This window comes from Panthera uncia, chromosome X (assembly GCF_023721935.1).
Source record: "Panthera uncia isolate 11264 chromosome X, Puncia_PCG_1.0, whole genome shotgun sequence".
NCBI lineage: Eukaryota > Metazoa > Chordata > Mammalia > Carnivora > Felidae > Panthera > Panthera uncia.
Window position 1 is genome coordinate 56,741,361 of NC_064817.1, and position 18,077 is coordinate 56,759,437.

The 18,077-nt window shown below is 35.9% G+C and overlaps 1 pseudogene; it reads left to right on the top strand.

Moving 5' to 3' along the window:
- The first annotated feature begins 15,534 nt into the window (after window positions 1–15,534).
- LOC125931762 (protein BEX1-like) lies at window positions 15,535–15,919 on the top strand (annotated as a pseudogene).
- The last annotated feature ends 2,158 nt before the right edge of the window (window positions 15,920–18,077 follow it).

An 18,077-nucleotide genomic window follows, 5' to 3' on the forward strand; every position in this document is an offset into this window, starting at 1 on the left:
AATAAACTTCATCATGTTTTCCATAGTAACTGCATCATTTTACATTCCCACCAACTGTGCAAATGTTCTAATTTATGCACATACTCACCAACATTTGTTATCTTTTTTTTTTTTGATAATAACCATCTTAACTGGTGTGAGAAGATAACTCACTGTAGTCTTGGTTTGCAATTTCTTAATAATTAGTGATGTTGCCCACCTTTTCATAATGTGTTGGCTATTTTTATGTCTTTTTTAAAAATATCTGTTCAAGTATCTTGTCAAGTTTTAATCAGGTTATTAGCATCTTTGGTATTCAGTTGTAGGAATTTCTTATATATTTTGGATGTTAACCCATTATCAAATATATGGTTTGCAAATACTGTCTCCCATTCCAAATGTTGCCTTTTCATTCTGATTGTTTACTATGCAGAAGTTTTTAGTTTGACATAACTTTACTTTATTTTACTTTTTTAAAAGTGTCACATCCAAGAAATAATTGCCAACTGTAATGAAGTTTTCACAATGCCTTTAAAAAATTTTTTTTACAGTTTAAGATATTACATTGAAGTTACTAGTCCACTTTGCATTAATTTTTGTGTAGGGTATAAAACAGGGTCTAATTTTATACCTTTTTATATGGATATCCAGTTTTCCCAACACAATTTGTTGAAGAGTTTATTCTTTCCTTGTTGTGTATTCTTAGAACATTTGTCAAAGATCATTTGACCATACATGTGTGGGTTAATTTCTGAGATTTCTATTCTAGTCCATTGATCTATATGTCTGTTTTTATGCCAGTACCATACTGTTTTAATTACTGTAGCTTCATAATATATTTTGAAATCAGGTGATGTGATGCCTCCAGGTTTGTTTTTTCTCAAAATTGCTTTGTCTATTCTGGGTTTTTTTTTGTGATTGCATTAAAATTTTAGAATTTTCATTTCTCTAAAAAATGTCATTGGGGTTTTGATGGGGGTAGGATTAAATCTATACAACACTTTGGGTAGTATGGACATTTTAACCAATATTAAATATTACAGAACATAAACACGTGACATCTTTCCATTTACTTATCTGATTTCTTTCATTGGTGTTTGCAGTGTATAAGTCTTTCATCTTTTTGGTTAAGTTTATTCCAAAGAACTTTATTCTTTTTGTTGCTATTGTAAATAGAATTTTCCCCCTTAATTTCCAGTCCATACAGTTTATTGTTACTGTATAGAAATGCAACTTATTTTTTTATTTATATCCTGCAAATTTACTGAACTCATTTATTAGTTTAGTTTTGTTTTGTTTTGTTTTGTTTTGTTTTGTTTTGTTTTTGTGGAGTCTCTAGGGTTTTCTCCAAATAAAACCGTCTCATCTGCAAACAGAAATAATTTTACATCTTTCTTTGTGATTTGGATACTTTTATTTATTTTTCTCACCTAATTGGTTTGGCTAAGACTTTCAGTACCATATTGAATATAAATGATAAGGGTGGGCATCTTTGTCTTTTCCTGATCTTAGGGGAAAGGCTTATAATTTATCATCATTTGGTTGTAATGTTAACTGTAGGCTTATCAAATATGGACTTCATTATGTTAAAGTACATTCCTTCTATACTTAGTTTGTTGACTATTTTTATTATTAAAGGGTGTTAAATTTTGTCAAATGCTTTTTCTGCATCTATTGAGATGATCGTGTGATTTTATCTTTAATTTTGTTAATGTGGTGTATCACATTGATTGATTTGTGTATGTTGAATGATCCTTGCATCCCAGGGATAAATCCCACTTGCTAATAGTGTGTGACTACTTAATGTGCTGTTGAATTTGGTCTTTTAGTATTTTGTTGAAGACTTTTATATATGTGTTCATCAGGGATGTTAACATGAAGATTTCTTTTCTGATATTGTCTTTTTCTGTCTGTGATACAAGGATAACATTAGCTTTGTAACATGAATTTGAAAGTGTTCCTTCCTCTTCAATTTTCTGTAAGAGTTTGAGAAAGATTGGCATTATTTTTTTAAGCATTTGGTAGAATTTATCAGTGAAAACATCCAATCTGAGGCTTTTTTTATGTTGGAAGTTTTTGATTGCTGATTCAGTCTACTTATTCATTATTTATCTATTCAGATCTTCTATTTTTTCTCATGACTCAATCTTGGTACATTATACTCTTTTAGGAATTTATCCAGTTCTTCTAGATTATTCAATTTGTGAACCTGTAATTATTCATAAGTCTCTTATGACCCTTTTTATTTCTTTGGCAACACTTGTAATATATCATATTTTACTTCCAATTTTGTTTATTTAAATATTCTCTTTTTTTCTTAAGTAGAGTAGCTAATTTTTTATAAATTTTGTGTATATTTTCAAAATAACAACTCTTAGTTGTTTTGATTTTTTTCTATTGTTTTTCTATTCTCCTCTTCATTTATTATTGTTCTAGTCTTCATTATTTCCTTTTGCTAATTTTGGGCTTCCTTTGTTCTTTTGTGTGTGTGTGTGTATATATATATATATATATAATTTGTGTGTGTGTGTGTGTGTGTGTGTGTATAGTTTACTTATTTATCTTTAGAGAGTGTGTGTGTGAGCAGGGAAGGGGCAGAGAGAGAGGGAGAGAGAGAATCCCAAGCAGGCTCTGCACTGACAACACAGAGATCATTGAGCTGAGATTAAGAGTCAGACTCAACCAACTGAGCCACCCAGGTGCCCTGTTCTTTTACTAGCTCCTTGAGGTGTAAAGTCAGGGTGGTTTTTGAGATATTTCTTCTTTTTTTAATGTAGGTATTTATCACTTTAAACTTTCCTCTTAGTACCCCTTTTTTTGAATCCCATACCTTTTTTGATGTTGTGTTCTCACATTATTTTGTATGAAGATATTTTGTAACTTTTCTCTTTACTTTTTTTCTATGGCCATTTGTTGTTCAGGAAATGTGTTTATTTTCCACAGGCTTGTGAATTTTTAAATTTTCCTTCTGATTTCTAGTTTTATTTCATTGTTTTCAGATGGATTTTTGGTATGGTTTCAGTCTTCTTAAATTTGTTGAACTTGTTTTGTGGCCTAAGATGTGATTTTTCATGGAGGATGTTATGTGCATGCTTGAGAAGAATGTATATTTTGATGCTGTTAGGTGGAATATTCTTTGTATATGTATAGGCCCATTTGGTCTATACTGTTACTCAAATCTGCTATTTCATTATTGTTTTCTGGTATGTATGTTCTAGCCATTATTGAAAGTAAGATATTGGGGTCTCCTACTAGTATGTATTGCTCTGTGGCAGTCTTAAAAATGGAAGCTCATTTTACCAGTGTGATGCCCTGGTCCCTGGTTCTGGAAGTAGCATAATAGACCTAATTTCCAGAAAACTGTGTTTGCCCTAAGTTATCTGGAATCTCCCAGAATGATTGATGCAAGACAATTGTGTTTATTTTGCCTAACTCACAACTCACTCAGGGCAGAAAAGTGATTTTCGTTCCTCAAAAGCTTTGTAAATTAAACAAACCACAGCTGCCTGGTGAAAAAGATTATGGTTAAGGCATACAATAAATTGACAAAGCCTAGAAGGAAAAGCTGGGATGAGAGTTTGTTTATTTGGGAGATTAAGGTATTCAAAATTGCCTATATATATTGGGAAATTTAGAAAGTGATGCAAATGACCAAGGAAAGATTCATATTTGGAAAAGACCTATGAAGAACCTAAGCTTTCACTTCTGACTAATCTCTAGGCTCAATGCAAGCATAAAGTGAAGGCTAAGGCAGAGTTGTCAGTGTCTCTTCACAAATAAGCAGGCCTCATTCAGTTCCTATTTTCAAGCACTGAGCTAAATTTTGTAATTTTAGTCCCTAGTATTAAAGGAGTACTCTAACACAGAGCCAATTTCTCAAAACTAGAAAAGGTTTCTTCCTCCTCTTCTTTCTTCTTTCTTTTTTTCTTTGATTTTATACTTTTTTTCCTCCTACTCCTCCTCCTTTTTCTCCTCCTCTTCAAGGAAATCTCTCTCAAAACACTGGCTGAACACAAGCTAAAGGAACAGACTTATCACATATGACAAATAATACAGGATTTACAAAAATAGTGTAGAAAAGTACTAAACAGCTACAGCTACTGCAAACAACACAAACAAATCCTGAAAATCTGATTTCCATATTTAGCATGTGTAATATTCAAAATGTTTAGATTTCAACAAAAAAATAGAAATTTTGCAAAGAAATAAGAAAAAATTAACAGACACTGTCCTTGATAAAGCACAGACATCAGACATACTTTTAAAAAGTATGTCTTTTTTAAAGGGGCAGAGAAAGGGGTTGACAGAGCATCCAAAGTGGGCTCTGCATTGACAGCAGAGATCCTGATGTGGGGCTCAAACTCATGAACCATAAGATCAATGGCCTGAGCTGAAGTCAGACGCTTAACTGACTGAGCCTCTAAAGCACCCCTTAAACAAAAACCTTAAATCAACTGTTTTAAATGTGGTAAAGGAGCTAATGGAACCATGGACAAATATCTAAAGGAGAGAAAGGATAATGATATATAAATGAATAGAGAATATCAATAAAGAATAGAGATTTTAAAAGGAACCAACCAGACATTCTGAAACTGAGAAATACAATAACTAAAATGAAAAACTCGCCAGAGGGTTTTGATAGGGTATTTGAGCAGGCAAGAGCAACAATCAGCAAACTTGAATACTGGTCAATCTAAATGATCCAATCTGAAGAGCAGAAAAATAAAAGAATGAAACAAATTAGCAGAGCCCAGGAGTCCCATGAAACATCATTACATTTACCAACATAAACATTACTAGACTCCTCAAAATAGAGGAGTAAGAGAACGAAAAATAAAATATTTGAAGAAAAAACACCAGAAAACTCTACAATTTTGATAAATACATGAATATACACATCATGAGGCTCAATGACCTTTTTAGTTTCTTTTTTTCCAAGTTTTTATTTAAATGAACTTTAAGGAGAATAAAATCAAAGAGGTACACATTGACACATTATTATGAAACTATTGAAAGCTGATGGCAAAGAGATAATCTTGAAAACAGCAAAAGAAAAGTGACTTTTCATATACATGGTATTCTCAGTAAGATTAATAAATTTCTCATTAGAAACTATTAACGACAAAAAGAAGTTGGATAACACTTTTAAAATGCAAAAAAAATATGTATCCAACAAATATCTCCAGTGAAACTATCCTTTAAAAACAAATGAGAAATTAAGACATTTACAGATAAATAAAAGCTGAGAGAGTTCATTGCTAGTAGAGCTGCCCTACAAAAAAATACTAAAATGAGTCATTGAGGCTGAAATGGAAGGACTTTGAGTAGTAACTTGAAACCAGGCAAAGTAAAAAAGAACTCCAATATAAGTAATATCATAGGTAAATATAAAAGACAGGATAGTATTTTTCATTTGCAACTCTTTTTAATTTGCTTCATGAGATAAAAATGCATGAAAGCAATTACAAATCTGTGTTAATAGGCACACAATGTATAAAGAGGAACTTGTGGCAACAACAATATAAAGGGAGGGCAGAGTTGTATAGGAGCAAAGTTTTTGTATGCTACTAAAGCTAGGTTGTCAATAAGTTCTTATTGTTAGAAATTTACAAAACTAATTGTAATAATCATGGTAACCACAAAGAAAATACATTAAAAATATTTACCAAAACAGGGTGCCTGTGTGGCTCAGTTGGTTAAGCATCTGACTCAATCTCAGTTCAGGTCTTGATATCAGGATCATGAATTCAAGCCCCACGTTGGGCTCCATGGTGGGCATGAAGCCTACTTAAAAAAGTATTTACCAAAACAATGAGAAGAGAATCAAAATTGTACACTGCATTCAATTAAATACTAAAGAAGGTACTAACAGGAAAATTCATTTCTTCATGAACAAAAAAGTTATATGTTTTGTAATTTTTATGAGATGGTCAGTCAGGTTCTGCTACAAAAGGGGACACAGTAACGTCTCAGGGGAAAAAAAAGCTCATTATAATCACATGGAGTAGAGACAGGAGGCATCACACACCAGACATGACTACATGGGAAAATATCAGGGTGGTTGGGGACAGAAGACAGGAGCAGGGGAGGGCCTAGGCCATGGTCTTTAGTGGAGTTTCATAAGAAAGTCAAGATAGGGCAGTGTAAACAGTTTAGGATAGGCTAGTTTGAATTTTGATGGACTTTGAGCTATGGGAGTAATCTTTAGTTGCCTGGTCTTGCAATGATTAAGGCAGAAGAGGTATAACACTTCCTGAAGTGCATGGATCAAGAAGAGGAGGCAAGGCTCTGGATTGCATATCAAAGGCATGTTTCCTGCTGGGCCCTTTGCTATCTCTAAGAATTGGCTAGCCCAGGTATTGACAGTCTCTCTTCATCCAGCAAGGTTAAGATGACAAAACATCATTAAAGAGAGATATCATACATATTGTATACATATAATACAAATATGTATTATGTATACATAGAATATGTATTATGTATACATACATATGTAATATGTATACATAGAATATAAATATAATACATATTTGTATTATATGTATACATAGAATATACAATGTATATATGCAACATAAATCATACACTACAGCTCATACAGAAAACAAGCAGCACAATGGCAGAAGTAAGTTTTTCTTTATCAGTGATTGCTTTAAATATAAATGCATTAAACTTAGGGCACCTGTGTGGCTCAGTCCGTTAAGCATCCAACTTCAGCTCAGGTCATGATCTCATGGTTCTTGAGTTCAAGCCCCACATCCGGCTCTGCACTAACAGTGCAGAGCCAGCTTGGGATTCTCTCTTTCCTCTCTCTCTGCCCCTCCCCAACTTGTGCTTTCTTTCTCAAAATAAATAAACCTAAAAAAAAAATGTATTGCACTTTCTAATCAAAGGTGGAAATTGGAAGAATGAATCAAATAACATGATCAAACTATATGCTGTCTACCAGTGTGTCACTTTAGATCCAAAACCAGATATAAGTTGAAAGTGGAAAAATATATTCCATGCAACTAGCAACCAAACTGCTGGGAGATTTTGCTAATACCAGGCAGAAAGGACTACAAGTCAGAAATTATTACGAGAGACAAAGGGCATTATACATTGAGAAAAGGGTCAACTCATCAAGAAGATATAATAATTATAAACATATAAGTACAAAACACCAGATCCTCAATATATATGAGCAAATATTGACAGAATGGAAAGAAGAAATATACAGTTCTACAATAATAAATACTTCAAAAAACTACTTTAAATGAGCAGAACATCTAGACAAAAGATCAATAGGAAAATATAGAACTTGAAAAACACTATAGACCTAAGACACATACAAAGAACACATCACCCAAGAACAGAATATACAGTTTTCTCAAGTAAACATATGTTATTTTCCAGAATAGTCCATATGTTAGGCCATAAAAAAACCACAATGAATTTAAAAAGATGGAAATAATACCAACTGTTTTCCCTGAATACAATGAAATAAGCTAGAATTCAGTAACAAAAGGAAAACTGGAAAATTCACAAATATGGGAAAATTAAGCAACACACTTTTAAGAAACCAATGGGGCAAAGGAGAAATCACAAGGGAAGTAAGAAAATACTAGAGATAAATTATAATGAAAGCACAATAACAAAAACTTATGGGATGCAACAGAACCAGTGCTCAATAGAAAATACACAGCAGTGAAAACTTATTCTTTAAAAAAAGCAAAAGAGATCACCGAGGGAAGATGGCGGCATAGGAGGACGCTGGGTTCACCGCACGTCCTGCTGATCACTTAGATTCCACCTACACCTGCCTAAATAACCCAGAAAACCGCCAGAGGATTAGCAGAACGGAGTCTCCGGAGCCAAGCGCAGACCAGAGGCCCACAGAAGAGGGTAGGAAGGGCAGCGAGGCGGTGCGTGCTCCATGGACTGGAGGGAGGGAGCCGGGGCGAAGGGGCGGCTCGCCAGCCAAGCAGAGCCCCAGAGTCTGGCTGGCAAAAGCGGAGGGGCCTGACGGACTGTGTTCCGACAGCAAGCGCGACTTAGCGTCTGGGAGGTCATAAGTTAACAGCTCTGCTCAGAAAGCAGGAAGGCTGGAGGACAAAGGGAGGGAGAGTTGCTGAGCCCCCGGACGGCAGAGCTCAGCGTGGCGGGGAACAAAGGCGCTCGCCAGCGCCATCTCCCTCGCCCATCCCCCAGTGAAAATCCCAAAGAAACCAGTTCCTGCCAGGGAACTTGCTCCTTCCACGCAAACACCCAACTCTGTGCTTCTGCGGAGCCAAACCTCCGGCAGCGGATCTGACTCCCTCCCGCTGCCACAGGGCCCCTCCTGAAGTGGATCACCTAAGGAGAAGCGAGCTAAGCCTGCCCCTCCTGCCCTTGTGCACCTTGCCTACCCACCCCAGCTAATACACCAGATCCCCAGCACCACAAGCCTGGCAGTGTGCAAGTAGCCCAGACAGGCCACGCCAACCCACAGTGAATCCCGCCCCTAGGAGAGGGGAAGAGAAGGCACACACCAGTCTGACTGTGGCCCCAGCAGTGGGCTGGGGGCAGACATCAGGTGGGACTGTGGCCCCGCCCACCAACTCCAGTTATATACCACAGCACAGGGGAAGTGCCCTGCAGGTCCTCACCACTCCAGGGACTATTCAAAATGACCAAACGGAAGAATTCCCCTCAGAAGAATCTCCAGGAAATAACAACAGCTAATGAACTGATCAAAAAGGATTTAAATAATATAACAGAAAGTGAATTTAGATTAATAGTCATAAAATTAATCGCTGGGCTTGAAAACAGTATAGAGGACAGCAGAGAATCTCTTGCCACAGAGATCAAGGGACTAAGGAACAGTCACGAGGAGCTGAAAAGCGCTTTAAACGAAATGCAAAACAAAATGGAAACGACGACAGCTCGGATTGAAGAGGCAGAGGAGAGAATAGGTGAACTAGAAGATAAAGTTATGGAAAAAGAGGAAGCTGAGAGAAAGAGAGATAAAAAAATCCAGGAGTATGAGGGGAAAATTAGAGAACTAAGTGATACACTGAAAAGAAATAATATACGCATAATTGGTATCCCAGAGGAGGAAGAGAGAGGGAAAGGTGCTGAAGGGGTACTTGAAGAAATTATAGCTGAGAACTTCCCTGAACTGGGGAAGGAAAAAGGCATTGAAATCCAAGAGGCACAGAGAACTCCCTTCAGACGTAACTTGAATCGATCTTCTGCACGACATATCATAGTGAAACTGGCAAAATACAAGGATAAAGAGAAAATTCTGAAAGCAGCAAGGGATAAACGTGCCCTCACATATAAAGGGAGACCTATAAGACTCGTGACTGATCTCTCTTTTGAAACTTGGCAGGCCAGAAAGGCTTGGCACGATATCTTCAGTGTGCTAAACAGAAAAAAATATGCAGCCGAGAATCCTTTATCCAGCAAGTCTGTCATTTAGAATAGAAGGAGAGATAAAGGTCTTCCCAAACAAACAAAAACTGAAGAAATTTGTCACCACTAAACCAGCCCTACAAGAGATCCTAAGGGGGATCCTGTGAGACAAAGTACCAGAGACATCACTACAAGCATAAAACATACAGACATCACAATGACTCTAAACCCGTATCTTTCTATAATAACACTGAATGTAAATGGATTAAATGCACCAACCAAAAGACATAGGGTATCAGAATGGATAAAAAAACAAGATCCATCTATTTGCTGTCTACAAGAGACTCATTTTAGATCTGAGGACACCTTTAGATTGAGAGTGAGGGGATAGAGAACTATTTATCATGCTACTGGAAGCCAAAAGAAAGCTGGAGTAGCCATACTTTTTATCAGACAAACTAGACTTTAAATTAAAGGCTGGAACAAGAGATGAAGATGGGCATTATGTAATAATTACAGGGTCTATCCATCAGGAAGAGCTAACAAGTATAAATGTCTATGCGCCGAATACCGGAGCCCCCAATTATATAAAACAATTACTCATAAACATAAGCAACCTTATTGATAAGAATGTGGTAATTGCAGGGGACGTTAACACCCCACTTACAGAAATGGATAGATCATCTAGACACACGGTCAATAAAGAAACAAGGGCCCTGAATGATACATTGGATCAGATGGACTTGACAGATATATTTAGAACTCTGCATCCCAAAGCAACAGAATATACTTTCTTCTCCAGTGCACATGGAACATTCTCCAAGATAGATCATATACTGGGTCACAAAACAGCCCTTCATAAGTTTACAAGAATTGAAATTATACCATGCATACTTTCAGACTGCAATGCTATGAAGCTTGAAATCAACCACAGGAAAAAGTGTGGAAAACCTCCAAAAGCATGGAGGTTAAAGAACACCCTACTAAAGAATGAGCGGGTCAACCAGGCAATTAGAGAAGAAATTAAAAAATATATGCAAACAAACGAAAATGAAAATACAACAATCCAAACGCTTTGGGACGCAGCAAAGGCAGTCCTGAGAGGAAAATACATGGCAATCCAGGCCTATCTCAAGAAACAAGAAAAATCCCAAATACAAAATCTAACAGCACACCTAAAGGAAATAGAAGCAGAACAGCAAAGGCAGCCTAAACCCAGTAGAAGAAGAGAAATAATAAAGATCAGAGCAGAAATAAACAATATAGAATCTAAAAAAACGGTAGAGCAGATCAACGAAACCAAGAGTTGGTTTTTTGAAAAAATAAACAAAATTGACAAACCTCTAGCCAGGCTTCTCAAAAAGAAAAGGGAGATGACCCAAATAGATAAAATCATGAATGAAAATGGAATTATTACAACCAATCCATCAGAGATACAAACAATTATCAGGGAATACTATGAAAAATTATATGCCAACAAACTGGACAACCTGGAAGAAATGGACAAATTCCTAAACACCCACACTCTTCCAAAACTCAATCAGGAGGAAATAGAAAGCTTGAACAGACCCATAACCAGCGAAGAAATTGAATCGGTTATCAAAAATCTCCCAACAAATAAGAGTCCAGGACCAGATGGCTCCCCAGGGGAGTTCTACCAGACGTTTAAAGCAGAGATAATGCCTATCCTTCTCAAGCTATTCCAAGAAATAGAAAGGGAAGGACAACTTCCAGACTCATTCTATGAAGCCAGTATTCCTTTGATTCCTAAACCAGACAGAGACCCAGTAAAAAAAGCAAACTACAGGCCAATATCCTTGATGAATATGGATGCAAAAATTCTCAATAAGATACTAGCAAATCGAATTCAACAGCATATAAAAAGAATTATTCACCATGATCAAGTGGGATTCATTCCTGGGATGCAGGGCTGGTTCAACATTCGCAAATCAATCAACGTGATACATCACAGTAACAAAAAAAAAAAGAGAAGAACTATATGATCCTGTCAATCGATGCAGAAAAGGCCTTTGACAAAATCCAGCACCCTTTCTTAATAAAAACCCTTGAGAAAGTCAGGATAGAAGGAACATACTTAAAGATCATAAAAGCCATTTATGAAAAGCCCACAACTAACAGCATCCTCAATGGGGAAAAACTGAGAGCTTTTTCCCTGAGATCAGGAACACGACAGGGATGCCCACTCTCACTGCTGTTGTTTAACATAGTGCTGGAAGTTGTAGCATTAGCAATCAGACAACAAAAGGAAATCAAAGGCATCAAAATTGGCAAAGATGAAGTCTAGCTTTCGCTCTTTGCAGATGACATGATATTATACATGGAAAATCCGATAGACTCCACAAAAGTCTGCTAGAACTGATACATGAATTCAGCAAAGTTGCAGGATACAAAATCAATGTACAGAAATCAGTTGCATTCTTATACACTAACAATGAAACAACAGAAAGACAAATAAAGAAACTGATCCCATTCACAATTGCACCAAGAAGCATAAAATACCTAGGAATAAATCTAACCAAAGATGTAAAAGATCTGTATGCTGAAAACTATAGAAAGCTTATGAAGGTAATTGAAGAAGATATAAAGAAATGGAAAGACATTCCCTGCTCATGGGTTGGAAGAATAAATATTGTCAAAATGTCAATACTACCCAAAGCTATCTACACATTCAATGCAATCCCAATCAAAATTGCACCAGCATTCTTCTCGAAACTAGAACAAGCAATCCTAAAATTCATATGGAACCACAAAAGGCCCCGAATAGCCAAAGTAATTTTGAAGAAGAAGACCAAAGCAGGAGGCATCACAATCCCAGACTTTAGCCTCTACTACAAAGCTGTCATCATCAAGACAGCATGGTATTGGCACAAAAACAGACACATAGACCAATGGAATAGAATAGAAACCCAGAACTAGACCCACAAACATATGGCCAACTAATCTTTGACAAAGCAGGAAAGAACATCCAATGGAAAAAAGACAGTCTCTTTGACAAATGGTGCTGGGAGAACTGGACAGCAACATGCAGAAGGTTGAAACTAGACCACTTTCTCACACCATTCACAAAAATAAACTCAAAATGGATAAAGGACCTGAATGTGAGACAGGAAACCATCAAAACCTTAGAGGAGAAAGCAGGAAAAGACCTCTCTGACCTCAGCCATAGCAATCTCTTACTCGACACATCCCCAAAGGCAAGGGAATTAAAAGCAAAAATGAATTACTGGGACCTTATGAAGATAAAAATCTTCAGCACAGCAAAGGAAACAACCAACAAAACTAAAAGGCAACCAACGGAATGGGAAAAGATATTTGCAAATGACATCTCAGACAAAGGGCTAGTATCCAAAATCTATAAAGAGCTCACCAAACTCCACGCCCGAAAAACAAATAACCCAGTGAAGAAATGGGCAGAAAACATGAATAGACACTTCTCTAAAGAAGACATCTGGTTGGCCAACAGGCACATGAAAAGATATTCAACGTCGCTCTTTATCAGGGAAATACAAATCAAAACCACACTCAGATATCACCTCACGCCAGTCAGAGTGGCCAAAATGAACAAATCAGGAGACTATAGATGCTGGAGAGGATGTGGAGAAAGGGAACCCTCTTGCACTGTTGGTGGGAATGCAAATTGGTGTAGCCGCTCTGGAGAGCAGTGTGGAGGTTCCTCAGAAAATTAAAAATAGACCTACCCTATGACCCAGCAATAGCACTGCTAGGAATTTATCCAAGGGATACAGGAGTACTGATGCATAGGGGCACTTGTACCCCAATGTTTATAGCAGCACTCTCAACAATAGCCAAATTATGGAAAGAGCCTAAATGTCCATCAACGGATGAATGGGTAAAGAAATTGTGGTTTATATACACAATGGAATACTACGTGGCAATGAAAAAGAATGAAATATGGCCCTTTGTAGCAACGTGGATGGAACTGGAGAGTGTGATGCTAGGTGAAATAAGCCATACAGAGAAAGACAGATACCATATGGTTTCACTCTTATGTGGATCCTGAGAAACTTAACAGAAACCCATGGGGGAGGGGAAGGAAAAAAAAAAAGAGGTTAGAGTGGGAGAGAGCCAAAGCATAAGAGACTGTTAAAAACTGAGAACAAACTGAGGGTTGATGGGGGGTGGGAAGAAGGGGAGGGTGGGTGATGGGTATTGAGGAGGGCACCTTTTGGGATGAGCACTGGGTGTTGTATGGAAACCAATTTGACAATAAATTTCATATATTAAAAAAAAAAAGCAAAAGAAAAAAGAGAGGAACCAAGAAACAGGCTCTTAACTATAGAGAACAAACTGATGGTTACCAAAGGGGAGGTAGGTAGGGAGATGGGTGAAAAGGTGATAGGAATTAAATAGTATAGTTATCATGATGAGCACTGAGTAATGTATAGAATCGTTGAATTACTATGTTGTGCACTTGAAACAAATATAACACTATATTTTCACTATACTGGAATTAAAACTTAAAAACCTAATAAAAAGAAAAAAGAAAAAGCAAGCATCACTTTAAAACTAAAAAGAGAGAGAAAAAGATAAAGATCTCAAATCAATAAACTAACTTACTTAAAACAGAACTGAAACTGGGGACATAACTATTAACCTTTCAGAAATGGAAAGGATTATAAGAGAATACCAGGCACCATTATATACCAACACATTAGACCTCAAATCAATAACTTAACACATTAGACCTCAAATCAATAACTTAAATTTATACCTTAAGGAACTAGAAAAAAGAAAGTAAATTAAACCAAAGGTTGAAGAAAGGAGGAAATATTAGAGAGGAAATAAATAAAATACAGAATGAAAAAAAATTAATGAAACTAAAATATCAATAAAATTGACAAACCTTTATCTCACCTAACAGAGAGAGAGAGAGAAGAGTAAAATAACTAAAATAAAAATGAAAGTGGGGACATTACTACCAACCTAACAAATAAAAATGATTAAAAAATAATAATATAAACAATGGTAGGCCAACAAATTAGATAACATAAATAAAATGGTCCAACTTCTAGAAACACACAAATTAACAAAACTGACTCATCAAGTAATAGAAAATCTGATCAGACCTATAAAAAGTAATAAAATTGCTACGATATGTTGACTATTTTAAATAATACTGCAATAAGCATAGGGGTGAAAAATTCTTTTTGAATTAGTGTTTTCATTTTCTTTGAGTGAATACCCAAAGTGGAAATACTGAATCATATATTTTTCTTTCTTTTTTTTTTTTTTAGGAACCTCCATACTGTCTTTGAGTGTCTGCACCAGCTTACATTCCCACCAACAGTGCATGAGGGTTTCCTTTTCTCCACATCCTCACCAACACTTATTCCTTGTCTTTTTGATACTAGCCATTCTGACTGCTGTGAGATTGTATCTCACTGCGGTTTTAATTTGCATTTTCCTGATTATGATTGAACATCTTTTCATGTGTCTGATGGACATCTATATGTCATCTTTAGAAACATGTCTATTCACGTCCACTGCCAATTTTTTTTAATTTGATTGTTTAGGGTTTTTTTTTTTGATGTTGACTTGTATAAGTTCTTTATATATTTTAGATATTAACCCCTTATTAGATATATCATTTGCAAATATCTTCTCCCATTCAGTATGTTGTGTTTTGTTTTGTTGATGGTTTCCTTTGCTGTGTAAAAGCTTTTTATTTTGGTGTAGTCCCAATAGTTTAATTTTGCTTTTGTTTCCCCTGCTGAGGAGACCTACACATATAAATATATTGCTAAGGCTGATGTCTGAGAGATTACTGCTTATATTTTTGGAGTTTTATGGTTTCACATTTAGATCTTTAATGTATCAATCAATAGATGACTAGATAAAAAAGACGTCATACACACACACACACACACACACACACACCACAATGGAATATTAGCCATAAAAAAGAATGAAATCTTGCCATTTGTGACAACATGGATGGACCTAGAGGGTATTACACTAAGTGAAATAAGCCAGACAAAGACAAATATCATAGGACTTCATTAATATGTAGAATCTTAAAAAACAACTGAGCAAACAAACACAAAAACAAACTCAATTGTAGAGAACAAACTGGTGGTTGCTGGAGTGGGGGGTCTAAATATTAAGGCAGCACACTCCCAGTGAGAATCGGGAGGAGGAGGAGACTACAAGGATAGGCCCAGGAGCAATGGTGTCCAAAGAGGAACAAGCAGTAAAAAATCTCAACATGGAAAATGCCAACCAGGAAAATGAAAAAAGGATGAAAAGAAGCAAGTTGCTAATTAAGGACATCCCATAGCCCTCCCTTTGGAAGCTGGTGAATATTGTGTGCCTAAAGTAAATTGTAAGTGGTTCCGTGTTAGTCAGCCCCTGATTCAGAGGCTTAGAGAGCCACAGGCAAGGAGAGAGAATATGGAAAGGGTTGGGGAGGAGGGGAGACAGTAGATAGAAAGGCTGAGGGAAAAGCAATTCAACATAGTCTGCGGGCAGTAGCACTGACTCTCCTAACTATGACCATCGTGATGAGTTTTGCATTATGCCTTGAATCCTAAATTCAATTCAGTCCTTGAATTCTCTGAAGTTAATAGGAAGATACACCTACTTCCTAAACTTACATGTTCTCAATGTACATTGGTTGTAACCCTTTTGGTGTTACACGTCTCTTGTGGGTCTCCTATTACCAGCTTTTAATTGAATGTTGGATTTTAACCCAATTTGTAAGATTTTGTTAGCAGGGGAGTTTTACCCTATTGAATGGCAAGAAGCTCATTATATATTGTGAATTTAATAAAGCAGTTTAAAAGGAAAAAAAAAGAAAAGAAAAGAAAAGAAAAGAAAAGAAAGAAAAAAAAAGACTTTCTAACTCATTCTATCAGAACAGTACTACCCTGATACCAAAGCCAGCAACAACACCACAAGGAAAAAAAAAATTGCAAACAAATATCCCTTCTGAGTATAGATACGAAATGCTTCAGCAAGTTCCAACATAGTAATTCCAACAGGATATTAAAAAGAATTACACACAGGGGCACCTGGGTGGCTCAGTCAAAGCATCTGACTTCAGCTCAGGTCATGATCTCACAGTTCATGAGTTCAAGCACCACATCAGGTTCTGCACTGATAGTGCAGAGCCTGCTCGAGATTCTCTCTCTCTCCCTCTCTCTGCCCCCCCCCATTCACACCCTCTCCTTCTCAAAAATAAACTTAAAAATATAATTACACACAATAACTAAGTAAGATTTATCCCATAAATTCAAGTGTGTTCAATATACAAAAATCAGTCAATGTAACATACCATATGAATAGAACAAAAAAAAATTCATGATCATCTCATTTGCAGAAAAGCTTTTGACAAAATTCAACATCCTTTTATTATAAAAACAATCAGAAAACTAAAAATAAAAGATATCATCCTCAATATGATAAAGAACATTTACCAAAATCATATTAATCATACAGCTAACATAATGAATGACTGAAAGCTCTCCAACTCAGTTCAGGAATTAAGACAAGGGTGCTCATTTCTGCTACATTTATTCAACATTGTACTAGAATTTCTGGACAGAGCAATTAGGCAAGAAAATTTATAAAAGGTTTGCATAAATTGAGCATAGTTTCAGGGTACAAGATCAGCATACAAAACTGGTTGTATTTCTATAACAGTAGTCATAAACAATCTGAGAGGGAAATTAAGAAAAAATTCCATTTACAGTAGTATCTAAAAAAACAAAATACCTAGTAAGGAATATAATCAAGGAAATAAAAATCTTTTACTGGGAAATCAACAAACTTTGCTGAAATAAATTAAAGACCTGGAAATGTAAAGACATCCTGTGTTCATGCATTAAAACATTTGATATTATTAGATGGAAAGATATCTTCTGTTCATTTATTAGAACACTGAATACTTTTAAGATGGCAATAGTACACAAAGCAATGTACAGATTCAATGAAATCTCTAGCAAATTCCTGTAGCCAGCTTTTTTCAGAAATGTAAAAGCCTATTCTCAAATTCATACAGAATTACAAGAGACCCTGAATAGCTAAAACAACTTTGAAAAAAATAGAAGTGACAGGACTCACACTTCCTAGTGTCAAAATTTACTACAAAGTCACAGAAGTAAAAACAGTGTGGTACTGGCATAAGTCAGGCATTTAGACCCATGTAATAGAAGTGCAAGGAGAGGCCAGAAATAAGCCATACATCTGTGACCAATTGGTCTTGGATAAAGGTGCCAAGACCAGGCATTGGAATAGCCTTTTCAATAAATGGTGCTGTTAACAAAGTTGGACCAGTACATCACACCATATTTAAAAGTTAAATAAAAGTGAATCAAAAATATATTTGTAAAAGAAAAAAAATTTAAACATTTAGAAGAAATATAAGGGTAAATCTTCATGACCTTGTATTTGGATTCTTAGATATAATACCTAATCCATGAGCAACAGAAGAAAAAAAATAGATTATTTGGACTTCATCAAAATTACAAAGTTTTTGCATCAAAGAACATTATCAAGAAAGTAAAAGACAACCAATAGAATCTGAAAGAAATATTTGCAAATCCTGTATCTAAGGGTCTAACATGCAGAATATATAAGGAAGTTTTATAGCTCAGTAAGACAAATCACTTAAAACTTGGGCAAAGTACTTGATTAGACATTCCCCCAAAGAAGACATTCAAATGACCAAGAAGCACATGAAA